The sequence below is a fragment of the Magnolia sinica genome, chromosome 1 (assembly GCF_029962835.1).
Source record: "Magnolia sinica isolate HGM2019 chromosome 1, MsV1, whole genome shotgun sequence".
Lineage (NCBI taxonomy): Eukaryota > Viridiplantae > Streptophyta > Magnoliopsida > Magnoliales > Magnoliaceae > Magnolia > Magnolia sinica.
In genome coordinates, this window is record NC_080573.1 from 56,169,224 (window position 1) to 56,184,180 (window position 14,957).

The 14,957-nt window shown below is 37.5% G+C and overlaps 1 long non-coding RNA gene across 1 annotated transcript; it reads right to left on the reverse strand.

Annotated features, from left to right (window-relative positions):
* Window positions 1-13,546: 13,546 nt before the first annotated feature.
* LOC131244016 (uncharacterized) lies at window positions 13,547-14,812 on the reverse strand. Its single transcript, XR_009170248.1, has 4 exons — window positions 14,746-14,812; window positions 14,415-14,455; window positions 13,992-14,044; window positions 13,547-13,901 (listed from the first exon to the last, which is right to left on the reverse strand). It is a non-coding gene; the product is annotated as an uncharacterized LOC131244016 (long non-coding RNA).
* Window positions 14,813-14,957: the final 145 nt, after the last annotated feature.

Genomic DNA, 14,957 nt, shown 5'->3' on the forward strand with positions numbered 1-14,957 from the left:
TATATTGCGATAATTTCAGTGCAATAAATATTTCTAAAAATCCAATCCAACATTCACGTACCAAGCACATTGACATTAAGTATCATTACATTCATGAATTAGTGGAAGAAAAAAAAATATCAGTGGAATACATTCCAACCGAGACTCTACTTGCTGACATTTTCACTAAACCGCTCGACAAAAGAAGGTTCAATAAATTAAAGTTTGACCTCGGTATGTGTAATTTATATTGAATATTCTTGCATAATTTTAACATATTGTATATATGTTTATGTATTTTTGTGGTTAAATTTTAAATTCGTTGAAAAATGAAATTTTTGGCCGGTACTCGACCAGTCGTGGTGCGACTAGTCGTGTATTTCCCAAGACCATTCGTGGCACGCGCTGACCTCTTTAATTTAGGGAAATCTCTCTTCTTCCTCATTTTCACTTTTCTCTCCAACAAGTCGAACTACGACTAGTCGAACCCTAGTATTCGATTCAACCAGGTTAGAGCATTTTGCTTGTCTTTCTTATAGATTCATGACTTATTTTCTTCAATTTCTTCATTGGAGTAGTTGATTGACCTTTTTGGGGTTTTCTTCTCCATTTGCTTATCTAGAAAAATCCATCTCTACTTCTTTGAGATTTCTTGTTTTTATTCAAAAATCTGGACTCTAGAGGGAAAAAGAAAAATACTAGAGGTCCCTCGTCATCCAGATTAACTCCTATTAGAAGACGCCATCTTCGGTCTCCCGAAGATGATCCACCTTATGTGCGTGATTTGCGTCTGCATAATGTCATTGTGGAAAAAGCCGTTGATTTAGATCACATCGCTCGTTTCGGTCTCCTTCCTCTTCTCCAATCTGTAGGTTGGGATAACATCCTACATTGGGGTGGGGTGGGGCGGTATACCAATCCATTGCCAGAGCATGTTTGCATGCATATCTGAATTTTTTATTGAACAATTAACTTTCTCTATTACTACTAGAGAAGGGCCTTTTCTGTTGATCGTCCTTTAATTTCGGGCCTTATGGATATACCGTTAATGATGATGGTATTCCACCTAGCACTCTAGTTGAAAAAGTTTCTAAATTTGAAAAATGTGTTTATACTAGAGCACTTTGTAACATGGATGCTCAATGGATTCGAACGGGAATGCCCTCACAACCAAATATTTGTTACCCAGATATAGAGTTTTACATCATATCTTTACTTTTAATCTATATCCTCGTTCGAGTAATAACAAAACTGATTGTATTCATGGTTCGTATCTTGTATTTTATCATCATTGGTGTAAATGTTTGTCTGCCCTTCTTTGATATGCCATCCATCACTCAGTTTCATATCCATCCAGGTCATAGTGATCTTCCCTTTGCTTACTTAATGACTGTGTTAGTTACTCACATGCTAGTTGCTATGCCTGTTAGAGAGGCTCCTATCCAACACCTTTTTTTCAAAAACTCCAACTTAAACAAAATGAAGTTGCGATTAGCTGAGGGCCAAGTAGATGTTGGAAAAGGTGGAGCAGCAGGTGTGAATGAAGAAGAGGGTGATAATCTTCCTCTAGACGATGTTAATATGAATGATATATTTGATGAAATAGAATCTGATTTTGGAAATGATCCTGACTTTGTGCCTTTTGGCTTTGATGAAAGATTACGTTCTCTTGAGGAACAAGTGGCTAAAATACGTGTAAGCCAAATTTCTCAATTTGCTTATATGTGTAAGTATATGCGGCGCATTACTAAGGGTTTGCACAAAATTGATCCATTTATTCCTGCTCCTTCAGGATCTGACTGAATGTTTTTATTTATTGGTCTGTAATAACTCATATACTATTTTGCTTTATCTTAGTTTGTCTAACTGTTTTTATTTTTCTTTGGACCTGATTGGTTTTTGATATTTGGATGTTTGGACTTTATTTCATCTCTTGCTTACTTTGCTCTCCTAATTATCATTATTATCCTTGTGTTCTTCCTTTGTCATTTTGTGACAAAAAGGGGGAGAAGACTTTTTGAAGCTAATTGGTTTTGGACTAAGTAGCATTTTTTTATTTTGAATATCTATGTATGCTACTCAGGGGGAGTACCAAGTATAGAGGAGTATAGAGGAGACTTGCCTCTAAATGAATGTGTGTGCTAGTTTATGATAACTGGTGCATGATTATTTGTTGAACATGTTGTGCTTCTCTTATTCTCTTTGAGAGTGTTTTGTCACGAATTTGACAAAGAGGGAGATTGTAAGTGCTATGGTCTCATGCTCCTTTAGTTGTCAAATTTTGTTGTGTCAAAACTCTATTTATGTCTTGTGTTTGTATGTTGTTGCTTCAAGTTAAGTATAATGATCGACTTCAAGTCAAGTCAAGCTATGTACTGTAAACATCAATCTTTAAAGCTACATCAATAAAGAGTACAAGACTCAAGTACATTACAAGACTTAAGAGCTACTCAAGTTGAAGTTTGATGTCAAGCTTTTAAAGATCTCAAGATTAAGCTACATCAAGTAGAGATCTCAAGCTTTGTAAAGTTCAAAGGTCAACAATCATTTGATAGAATGGAGTTTCAATGTCCATACTTCATGTCCCAGGTATGATTGCCCTTAGATTGACCTTAGCGTAGGTCATTTTGGATACATAATTCAAATTGTATGTTTATATATGAATTTGGTCTATTCTAAGACTAGTCCTAGACCTTGTTCGACTAATCCTAACACTGGTTCGACTAATCCAAGAAATTTCACAACCAAACCTAAGTTGTTGAAGATTTTCAGAATTTTTTGGTTAGCCCATGACCAGTCTTAGAGGTCCTTCAACCAGTCGTAGGTGTGTTCACGACTCGAACTTCGACCAGTCGTGGGTCCTCGACTCAAACTACAGCGACCTACTCATGCAGTCTACGACCAGTCCTGGGTCATATACGACTAGTCATAGGTGGTCCACGACCAGTCGTAGACACCCCATGATCAGTCATAGAATGGTTTTCAAAGATCGCGCTTAAAAATTCAAAATGCAGTTGAAGCTACGACCAGTCGTAGGCGTGATTTTTGCTTCTATAAATTGAGCACGAATCTCAGAATTTCATAACTCAATTCAAAGAAATTCAAGGCTCCACTCTGAGATAAGTTAGTGTTCATTTTAAGCTACTTTGTGCATAATTAATAGTTCCTTTTGTTAATTTATTTTTATTTGATTCTGATCTACATTCCAATCTGATTTGAAAAGGGGAAATTCTATAATTCATTTTTCTTGGAATCAAAATCAAATAGAGCTAGTCCATTTGATTTAATTTAAAATCAATTAGAACTTAGAACCATTTTAAGTGAGTATTGGACATTGAACGTTGATTCGAACTTCTACTCCGATTGGTTCTTCCGGGCTTCTACGAAAGGAGAAATCAAGGTATTTTACGTTTATGTAAAATTTCTATTCTTTTAGTTTTTGTTTGAGATTCGCCAGAAAAATCTCATTGTGTGGTTATCTGAGGAGAGACAGAAAACTCAGATAGTGTGGGTTTTTGGATTGTGTAAGCCCAAGTTAAAAAGACACAATTGTGAATGTTTTAGGTGAACCTGTGAAACCTATTTTGTTAGTGAACGCTAATATCCCTTTTGTGAGGATATTAGGAGTGGAGTAGCATTCTATGTGGCTGTTGCGAAACAGTTGGTGTACACACAAGCGAACCACCATAATTCTTTGTCTTGTGGTTTAAATGCTTGCTTATTTTTTTTTTATCTTTCATCATTCAAGTTTGTGGGATATATTTGCGGATGTGAATGTTGTAAAATTTACATTTCAAGCTAGTGTGTGGAATGTTGTAATAATTTAGATTTAAATTCCTGCAATTTATTTCAATTCCTTACCATTTATTTATTTCTCTTCAAATTGAGTTTTTGATACAAAGGATATTCTAGAAATAAGGTTGTCCTACCATAAACCCTTGGTTTTTATGGTGTACGGTTGTCCTTAGAACTGAATTCGTATCAACCTCTCAATAATTGTTTATTGAGGTTGATTTTATTTCAGCATTGTGAATTGATTTATTTTATTTGGCTATCTCTTTATTTTATTCTGTTGTTATAATTATAATTTGGCATAGTCCTATTCTCCCCCCCCACCCCCCCCCCCCCCCCCCCCTCTCTAGGATGTATAGCTAGGCTGCTTCAATTATCCCAAAAGCCACTTAGGCAACAAATGATCCATAAGATGATAAGTCCACAATAAATGTTTCATTTAATTTATTAGACAAAATGACCACTAGTTCTAGGACCTCCAATCATTCCATTAAGTGATCATGAATAATAAATGAAATCATGTATGATATTATCGAGATAGCACATACATATCTAAAGCGTACATTTCAAATCAGGTTAGAGGTATTTAATTTATATCGAATCACATTCATCAATTATCTTAAGGAATCAAAATTAATAAGATATATTAAGTAATTAATGAGATAAATGAGTCAGGATAAATAGCAGATCTAATCATCAAGATGTAGAAAAATCTTGAAGGGTAATCCTCACCTTTGGGTTGAATCCCTCTCTTGTTGTTGTTAGATTTACTTATTCTCATTTTGGGGTAGAATCCTACCATAAATCACAAGAATTACATGATTAGACCACGATATTACACTCTACAATCGATTAAGATCAACCTTAATGCTTCAATCAAGTAGAATTTGGATAATCCACATATGTTTTAGTCTTAGGTTTGACTCTTAGGGATTTTGACTCCCACATTCAACATAATCATAAAAGCTTAGAATAATAAATTAATTTTATTCTTAAAATGATATAAGATGTCTCACCCAGTCGACTTGAATCCACTTCTGTTTGATTTGGTAAGATTTGGCAAAACCCAAGGGGCGTCGGCATGGTTCCTTTTATGACTCACTTCCATGCCTCTGCTATAACAACACTTGTTAAGCTGACTGGACTTGACCCACGTCAGGCCTGACTCGTCATTTAAACAGTGGGTCGACTCACTGTGTCAACTTAGCTTGACTCACTCTCCCTCTCGATCTCTTTTCTTTTCTTTCTTCTCCTCTCTTTCCTTCCTCCTCCGGCTTCTCTGTTTCTCCCTATTGGAAAGTCCAGCAGCTTGCTGGACTCAGCCAAACTCAACTCAAATCAGCAAAAACTTGGACCAACTTCCCACAATCGACTCAGCTCGACCGGAAATAATGAGACAATAGAACCTACCTCACGTTTCACTTCCTCTTCTTCTCTCTTTCTTACTCTCCATCATCTTCTTCTTCTCTTTTGTTTCTTCTTCTCCATTCAATTCACATCCATCCACTTCGCTGGTCTCAACAGAACTCAACTCGGTGGAATACAGTGAGTCAACTCGGCTGCATCGTGGAGTGCCCTAAATGACTCAGTTTCGGACCCAATTCGATTCTCGGTTGAGTTTCTCTGTAACTTACTGGAGACATACCATCAGTGGAGCATTTGTGATCAAAACGCAATTCATTGGATGAGACTGGCCTACAACTGAGTCAAACAGGTTTGGACTCAACAAGTTACTAAGTCGACTCACGCGTCCCACCATTTCTCAAGCTTTTCTTCTTCTCGTACCTTTTCTCTTTTCTGGCTTCCTTCTCTTTTCTCCCCTTGAAACCTTGCGAATAGACCAAGGAAGACTCAGACTCGAACTGCGTCGTCTTGACTCAGTGTGGCAAAACGTGTCGACGGCAAGGTGGAAAACGGTGCTACTCTCTCGATTTTCTCTCATTCTCTTACTGGATTTCCTTTTTCCCAGAAAGGGATGCCCTAAGAGACGGGCTTTAATAGGCCATGCTAACCAATTTCTAGATGTTTCTATTGCCACTAATATGCGGATTAGTTACAGGTTTAGTCACATAAGCTGACAAGATATGAGATGGTTTTATTGTATTCTATTAGCAAGGCTATGATCGGACTATTTGGATGATCATCTGAGGCTATGAGCCACCAGATGGACGGTTTAGATCGAGGAATGGGGCCCATTTCCTAAAGATGGGTGTCCACTCTTAAACAGAGAAGAGGATGGGGCTGCTCATGGTGGATTTCGATCGGCCCCATCATTCTTCAAACCAATGGCCATCAAGGGTGCAGATAGGTCACAGTGGTCTTGTGGGAGCCATCTCTTGAATGATGGATGTGGTTTTTGGGTGGTTTGAGCTAATCCTACGGCTGTGAAGGAAAGCTTCCAACAGTGGTTGGAACCCTAATCGTTTCTTGGGAAGCTTCTAGGTTCTAGTTTAGGGCTTACCTGGATGCACGGGATTGGTTAGAGGAGCCACGTATGGTGAGGATGGGATTCCACTCTCCTCGCCAATAGTCGAGCCGAAATAGAAAAGAATTTGTCCTAATCCTTTCCACCTAGGAAAACCTTATCATGGAGGGTTGAGATCTCTTTTAATGAAGGGCTGTGATTGTCCATAACAGCTGCACATGGCTTGCCAGCTCAACTAAGAGCGGAATTTCCATTTTCGGAACACCCAGCCGCATGCAACTCACTTTGCGGTTGAGATTGTGAGTCCGCAGGTGTATGGATACCGTTGGAACTATCAGGGTTGGGTCAAAATTTTCTTCTGAACAAGATGAATGGCTTGGATTTCTCGAGTGATCACTTTTAGTGGACCAAAGCCAATGTGCATGGATGATGCCCATTCAAATCGGGTTTGGGCGGGAACGAAAGTAGAGGATTTTTTTCTTAAGCAATGCTCAGGTCGGCACTTGTCTAGCCAACTAGCTAGTTCAGTGTACTGCGAGTGCATGTGCATGCTGGTACACACACAACTAAGGTGGGGTCCATTGTACTGCTTATGAGAAATCCGCTCCATCCATTTGATACTAGGGGTCCAATCTGGGCCCTTGGCCAATAGTCAGGCAGATCCAAGTCTCAATGGGGCATACATTTGCATTTTGGCCTTCTAATTGTAGATTCTTGTCGACTCTATGGTTAGATAGCATTTGATTTGATTGTCAACGCTCATCAGGGTTTGTAGTCTAATTTTGAGTAGATGGGGCAACCTTACAACTTGATTAAATGGGTAGTTACGAGATTAAATGACTAGATCGATTCATAATTGATCCTCTAAGGTCCAGGGGTCATTTAAACAATCTAGATGAATCTAATGACTGGTTTTAATGGTCAGACCCTTTATTGAATAATGCAAGCTCTAATTCTAATAACTAATCTCACACCCCTCGATTAATTGATAATTTAATGACCGGGTCTTGAAGTCCTACTATAAAATTATTCTAAAATCAATTCCTATTTGTTTTGAGTGCCCAAATCTTATCTAGGTGGGAAATCTAGCTTTGATTCATAATTAGATAGTCGGATTGTTAGATTTATGGATAAATATTTCTCTTAATGTATAGAGTGTACGTGAACGATTCAAAAAGCTAAGTACTTTTAGTAACACCCGAGTTCTTGAAAGTACGGGGTGGTACAACTATATTTCATGTTTTTTTTTTTGGAATTTTAAAAATAATTTTTTTTTGAAAAAAATGGAAATTTTTGGAGTTGTATGACCATTCGAGTAGCTCTGGTTTGGGGGTTTTAAATGTGGAAAAAGCACTTTTTTCTCCATTCTCTCATCTTCTCCAATAAGCCCTCCTACAACCGGTCGAACTCAACTTTGATTGTAACTTGGTTAGTGCATCTTTTCCATTTTCCTTTTAGATTTAGAATCTTTGCACTTCTATTTCCTTGATTTTGAGGTTTATTTCAAGATTTCTAGTGGTTTCTTTGGTTTTATAGCAAAAAATCTGATTTGGTGAAACCCTTCATTCCTTTCTTATATTCCTTTTGTGTATTTGATGTTTGTTGAGAGGTTTTACTTTGATTTTACTTGGAGTTTATGTGTTGGGATGATGCATGTGGACCCCACCTTAATGATCATCAGCACCGGGGCCCCCTGACCTATGTATTTTATATCCTAGCCATCCATCTGTCGGCCCAACCATGCTGACTATCCATATCGTTCCCCTCCTTGAGGCTGTAGGATGGGCTAACATATTGAATTGGGGCAGTCCTGCATACTGGTCCATTGCACAGGCCATGTATGCATGTATCAGTGACTTCTCTGTTCAAAACTTAACCTTTACTGTGACAACTAGAGAATGTCCAGTTTATGTAGACCATCACTTGATCTCTGGTTTGATGGATATTCTTGTGAATGATGAAGGAATACCTATCTCTACATTAATTGTGAGACCATCTGAATTTGAAAAACATATGCTAACTAGAGTGTTATGTAACATGAATGCAGAATGGAACTCTGGTATTGCGCTCAGTTCTAAAAATATGTTACCCAGATACAGGATTCTTCATCGTATTTTCATTTCAAATGTGTATCCTCGGTTTAGTAACAAAACTGAGTTAACATCTTTCATGGTGTACATTCTTCACTCAATTGTTTTTGGTATTCAAGTGTGTCTTCCGTCTGTTATTTGTTATATCATAATTCAGTTTCGTCTCCATCCTGGCCATAGTAATATTCCTTTTGCATATCTGATGACCGCCTTAGCTATTTATAGTCTTGTGGTCATGCCTATTGGAGAAGCTCCTATTTCCTATCTACCCTTCAACAATTCCAACATTAACAAGATGAATCTGAGGTTGGTACCCGGTCAAGTTGATAGGGATGCTGGAGGAGCTGCTGAAGAAGTTGGAGAGGAAGATGCTTTACCTCCTGATGATGTGAACATGGATGATTTATTTGATAAATTAGAATCTAATTCTGAGGTTGATCCTGACTTTCAGCCATCTGATTTTGATGAACGGTTGAGAACCCTAGAGGAAAAGGTGGAAGGTTTGCATGTATCTCAGGAGACTCAATTCAAGTATATGTGCAAATACCTTAGGCGCATTAACAAGGGATTACATCAAATTGATCCATCTATCCCTGCTCCATCTTCTGGTTCTAACTAGACTTTTTATTTTGAGCATGTATTAACTCTTATCTTGATTTGTACTTAGATAGTACTTAGACTTGTTTTTATTTGCTACTTTATGTGGATATGACTTTAAGCTTCATGATTATATTTTGATGAACATGTTTATATTATTTACTCTCTTATTTCTTATACTTCTCATATCTATTTGATTATATCATCAGATTATATTTCTTTCCTTTGTCATATTGTGAGAAAAAGGGGGAGAAAATGTGGAATGATTTTAATGCTATATGATGATTGATTGATGGGGATGTGTGATTGTGGACAATATGGTGTATTTTTTTTATTATTTATTTTTTGGATTGCACATGTATTTGATTTATATAGGTTCTACATATCACCTCGCCTGGATTGAGGGGGAGTAATGGATTGAGGAGGAGAGTAACTGTTGCACATTGGTGCATGATTCTTTATTGTGCATAATTCTTTATTTGGTAACCGGTGCATGATTCTTTATTTGGTTTTGTCACAAATTTGATAAAGGGGGAGATTGTAAATGCTATATTGTAAATCTAGCACCCAGAGTTATCAAATTTTGTTGTGCCAAATCATTTAGAATCTGTATCATGTGTCGATGAGATGAATAGATCAACTTCGTGCATTTTTAAAGTTGTCCACATCTTTGTCGAACTTTTCTACGTATTTAAGTTAAAAAGCGTTGTCGAAGTTCAAGATTTCAAGCTCAAGTACAAGTTCAAGGCTTAAGTTCAAATTTATTCTTCAACTTTAGTACCGTAAAAGACTCAAGAACTCAAGCCCTAGTTCAAGCTCAAGTTTAAGATTTTGAAGACAAGCTTCAAGTATTTCAAGTGAATGAGTTAGCAGAGCGAACGATGTTTCAATTGTTTAAACTCACAAATAAGGTATGGATGACCCTAGATTGACCATAGGATGAGTCATATTCATTGCATAGTTTATGTGGGTCATTTCATAAGTTTATCGGTCATTTTTCGACCGAAGGGCCTGGGCGAGCTATCAGTAGTTGGTAAGCTATTGTGCTGACAAGCTACTGTGCATGCAGTAGGGGTTGAACTTGTCCCACATCAGAAAATTGTAGGAAGTTGTGGTGGTTATATGTGGAGTTCACACCTTAAGGATACAACGCATTTTGGGGGCAACCCTGAGAACAAAGTCGTGAACCCTCTAGGTAAAGCAAACAATATTGTGTCCTTGGGTGGGTCGTTTCATATGGTATTAAAGTCGATGACGGCTCTGCCCTCTGTGGGGGATACTGTGATGCCCTGTCACTATTGCACATGTGGGTGGGCACACGTGGGCGGACGCTGATGTGGGCGGGGCTTAAATGCCTGGGTGAGCTACTAGTGGTTGGCAGGCTACTGTGTACGCAGTAGGGGTTGAACTTGTCCTAGATCGAAAGAGTTGTCTGAAGTTGTGGTGGTTATATGTAGGATTTTCACCTTGAGGATATAACGCGTTTTGGGGGCAACCCCGAGAACAAAGCCGTGAGCCCTGTGGGCAAAGCGGACAATATTGTGTCCTTGGGTAGGTCATTTCTAGATTGTGTCATATTCATTGCATATTTTATTTGGGTTATTTCATAAGTATATAAGCCATTTCCTCGACTAGTCCTACTCTTTGTTCGACTAGTCCAAGCTCTGACTCAACCAGTCCAAGAGTTTCTCGACCAGTCTAAGGTTTGTTGTGAATTTTCAGAATTTTCTATTGGACCCTCGACCAGTCGTGCAGGCTCGACTCGACCGATCGAGTGAATAGTGCTCGACCATCGTGCAAGCTCGACTTAAAGTCCAAGAAGGTTTTTGGTCCCACTTGACCAATCAAGTGTCGTGTTCGACCAGTCGAGCAAGTCACTCGACCAGTCAAGTAACGATCTTGTCTTATCGCGCCAGAAATCTTAAAATTTGGTTGGTCCTTTGACCAGTTGAACCGACCCTTAGACCAGTCAAGAGAACAGTATTTTCAATTATAAATAGAAGACGAATTTCAGAGTTTTTCATTCATTCCAAGCTAAATCAAGTCATCACTCTAAGAGATAAGTCCCTGCTATATTGTGCTCATTTTAAATTCATTTTAATAGCTTTTGTTATTTGATTTTATGATTATTCAACTCTATTTTATTAAAGAAGGGAATTATGATTTACCCTCTTTTGAGATCAAAATCAAATTAAGCTGGCCCATGTTGATTTAATTTAAAATTAATTTAGACCTAAAACCCTTTCACTTGTGAGACTGGACATTGAATATCTTCGTCTACATCAAATTAGCTCTACCGGGCTTCATCAGAAGAATCTTCAGATAAGTATAATTTAATTTTCTACATTTTGGTTTGTGAGATTCAGCAGGAAAAATTCATTGTGGGGTTTTTGGAATTGTGTAAACCCATTTGAAAGACACAATTGTGAAGGTTTTTAAGTGAACCTTAGAAAACCTTATTTCATATTGAAAGCCAATATCTCGTGGGTGTGGATATTGGGAGTGGAGTAGTTGTGTGGCTATTTGCTAACAGTTGGTGTACACACAAACGAACCAATATATTTCTTGGAGTTATGGTGGATTATTTGATTTGTTTATGCATGTGAATGTTGTAATTTACTTTATGCACTTATGGTGGATAGTGTAATTTACTTTATGCACTTGTGATGAATGTTGTAATAACTTAGTTTATTTCCTTTACCTCTTTATTGGTTCGGATTTTTGAAACTTACAAACATTTTAGTAAGGTTGTCTTGTCATAAGCCATTAGTTTTTTGTGTTAGGTTGTCCCTATAACTCAATTTGTATCAACCTCTCAAGACTAGTGCATTTGAGGTTGCTATTTACTTGTGCTATTTTATTTGATTGTGCCATCATTTTTTGTATATCTTTGTTATTCCGCATTTATTTTTTAATTTGGCATAGTCCTATTTATCCCCCTCCCCCTCAAAGACTTAGAGCTTGGCCTTTTCGCAAATCGGCTAATAGTGCACTTGACAATTGGCTGAATAGACGACTGATCGCGCTCCCAACCTAGCTCCCCTCTATCTCAACGCCAAGGGTTGGTGGTTTCAGTTTGAATTAGACCCAATTGGTTTTGACACGCCCGCAAATCTCATACGTGTACCACATGGTCGAAATTCAGACCAACACCATTTTTTGACACGCTCGGTGAGACAGGTGTGCAGTTGTCAGTTGAACGATTTGATAAAATGAGCAGTCGATCCACAATAAATAGTGATAACGTTGACAAACGAGAACTTCATCAGGGCCTCGAAGCATTCCAAATGCAAGCCGATCCTGGAGTTTCAGAACCAGTGCCTTCGGCTATCTTGGAGGTAGGTTCATCATCGCAAGCTAACTCCCTGGAACAAGTGACGTAGGCACTATGCATGCAAGTTTGCACACCATGTTTTTTTTGAAAAGATAAATCACATCCAGTTACATTCACGAAGGTAACCATTTATGAGAATAAAATTAACTGTATTTATTTTTCTATTTAAAAAAAAACGTACAAATAATTCTTTAATGCCCTCTTAATGGGAGTTTATTGCATTATCACAATTTACAGCGGAAAATAAAGCAATTCGTGTTGTTATCCTTCTTCTTTTCTTTAAGAAAGAATCTTAGAATGATTATCGGTCATATCATCAACTTGTAATTCACCTGCAATACCTGTATGGTTAGAGAGGGTCAATGCCCTACTCATAGTGATGTTCATCCATTAATATTAACAATAATTCAAGAGATTCATAGGAATAATGTGAGGGTTCTGATATGTCTCATACTCCACCACTATGAGTGGTATCAGTATGCGCAACCAATATATATATATATATATATATATATATTGCACGCCTAACAAAGTATGTGCGGTCCATCATACATAGTGATCATCACAATGTGGAATATAATTCATAGAAAATTCGACTCGCCCCACATTTTCACACTACGGAGATTCGCTGGCGTATCCAACGTTAGCGTGGATTTATGCGAACATCTCAAGGCGACACAACAACGCGATTGGAGGATTTACGTGACACGATGTGTTCATGGAGCGACTATTTGCGACATCCAATCTCAAGAAGTGATGTAACACACATGATGATTTACTTACGTCGATTGTGCACTACTCACCAACCCACGAGATTATATGCCGACCAAGAGGGCCGTTACCCGAAACGCATTACATTCACGATAATATATATGAACCACTATATATGAGGCCTATAATACATCACTTGCATCAATAGAGAAATAAGTCGAACCATAAGGGTTTTGGAATTCCAAGACACTTGCCCAAACCATAAAGGAAGGTAGCACAAGGCTAACCTAATAAAGGAGAAGAGTAGCAATAAGCTAAATCAATAAAAGAGGAATAACAAATAGGTTAACTCAACAAAATAAGGGGAGATGAGTAAAAGGTCATCTCAATATAGAGTGGAAGCACGCGTCGCTCTCAAAATTGGCAAAGGACAAAGCTTGTATCCATCACCACACATAAATTAATAAAAATCACTCATAATTAAAATTATACTTTAACCATAATTCCCAAAAGGATAAATAATTTATGGTCGTAAATCAATCAATTGCATGGAAAATCATAGTAATAAGAAAGTATGCAAAAATAAGATAAATCATATCAACTCAAATTAATCCAAGATCATCAATCCCATTCCCCTGTATGTCCAGCTCAGCCAAATACCTATAACCCATATCAAATTTTAGGATCTTCGACAAACAGCATAACTGGCAAAAGATTAAATAAAGGGACCTAGAAATTCTGAAGTATTCAGGTAATAACTGAAGTAGCACAATTTGAATCAGGAGGAAAAACTCTGATTACCCAAATCTGAAAGAATATTATGTTTCAAGAAAAATATCTTCTACCTCACTTGAACATTGGACAAACAAGCTACCTTTTTAAGATAGCTCAACCATAGTGAGAATGTAACATACATACCAGAAATGATGCAAACTTGATTGGCTGTCACCCTTGAAAGCTGTTTTAGAGACCGCTGCATCAAACCTGTCCATAAAGTATATTATCGAGACATTGTGTACATCCAGTAAATGTTGGAAATTACACAAGACCAGTTTTAACTTACATCCCTAGAGTCATTACTGTCAAGACACCTGAAACATCAGCCCCATCTTGAGCCTAGCAGAAAAACATGGTAGACATTTTATGAAGTGGTGAGGATAAAAAATGAATAGTAAAATAGGTGCCACCTTTGCATCAAATCCATCATATTTTACTATTCTTTTTCCATTGATATGGTATTTGGCATGAAAGCAAGCGAAAAGAAAGAAAATTATGCATTCTGCGGAACATTAATCTATTTTTGAGCAGGCCATTCCTTTTTAAGCAACTCATTGGATGGCTGCCGCAGTCTAATCTCCATGATTTTTTTTTTTTCAATTGGCTCATCCACGTGTTATCCCCAAATTAAAATAATAATCCTGATAAACATACACTAGCGCTACATGTACAATAGAGATGTCTTGTACATATAGAGAGAAATAGGTACCTTAGTCGGAGATACATATTATCATTTTGCAAGTCAATCTCCTGCATAGTAAGATGAGAAATAATAAAATCATGAAACAAATTTCTATTTTGGTGTGCATTTGGTTGAATCCAAATATCATAAAATTCATGATATTTAGTATACTGAATGTACTATTAGCAAATGAATGGCATCAGAACTACAAGAACGCTACAAACTACATACCATTAATACTGATGTCATCGTATGCATCTCTGATGGTATCAAACTCATTGATAGGCTACGTTGAATGATAAGAAGTGGGGCCAACCAATGTTGTAATGTAAGAATAGATGTGAGAAATTATAGTTACCCTCTGCTGCATATACTCTATTTCTGCAAAAAGCAGTTCATTCTGGTAGAATTCAAGAACATTGTAGAATCCATGAGAAGAGAGAAACATCAAGAAGAAGAGCTCTAGATGTACAGCCTAAGATGTACAGCCTCATAATTGAATGTTTGGAACCAACCCAATAATGCATAATGAAATCAATATGGTACTCGAGGACCTTTTTTTTAAAGGAT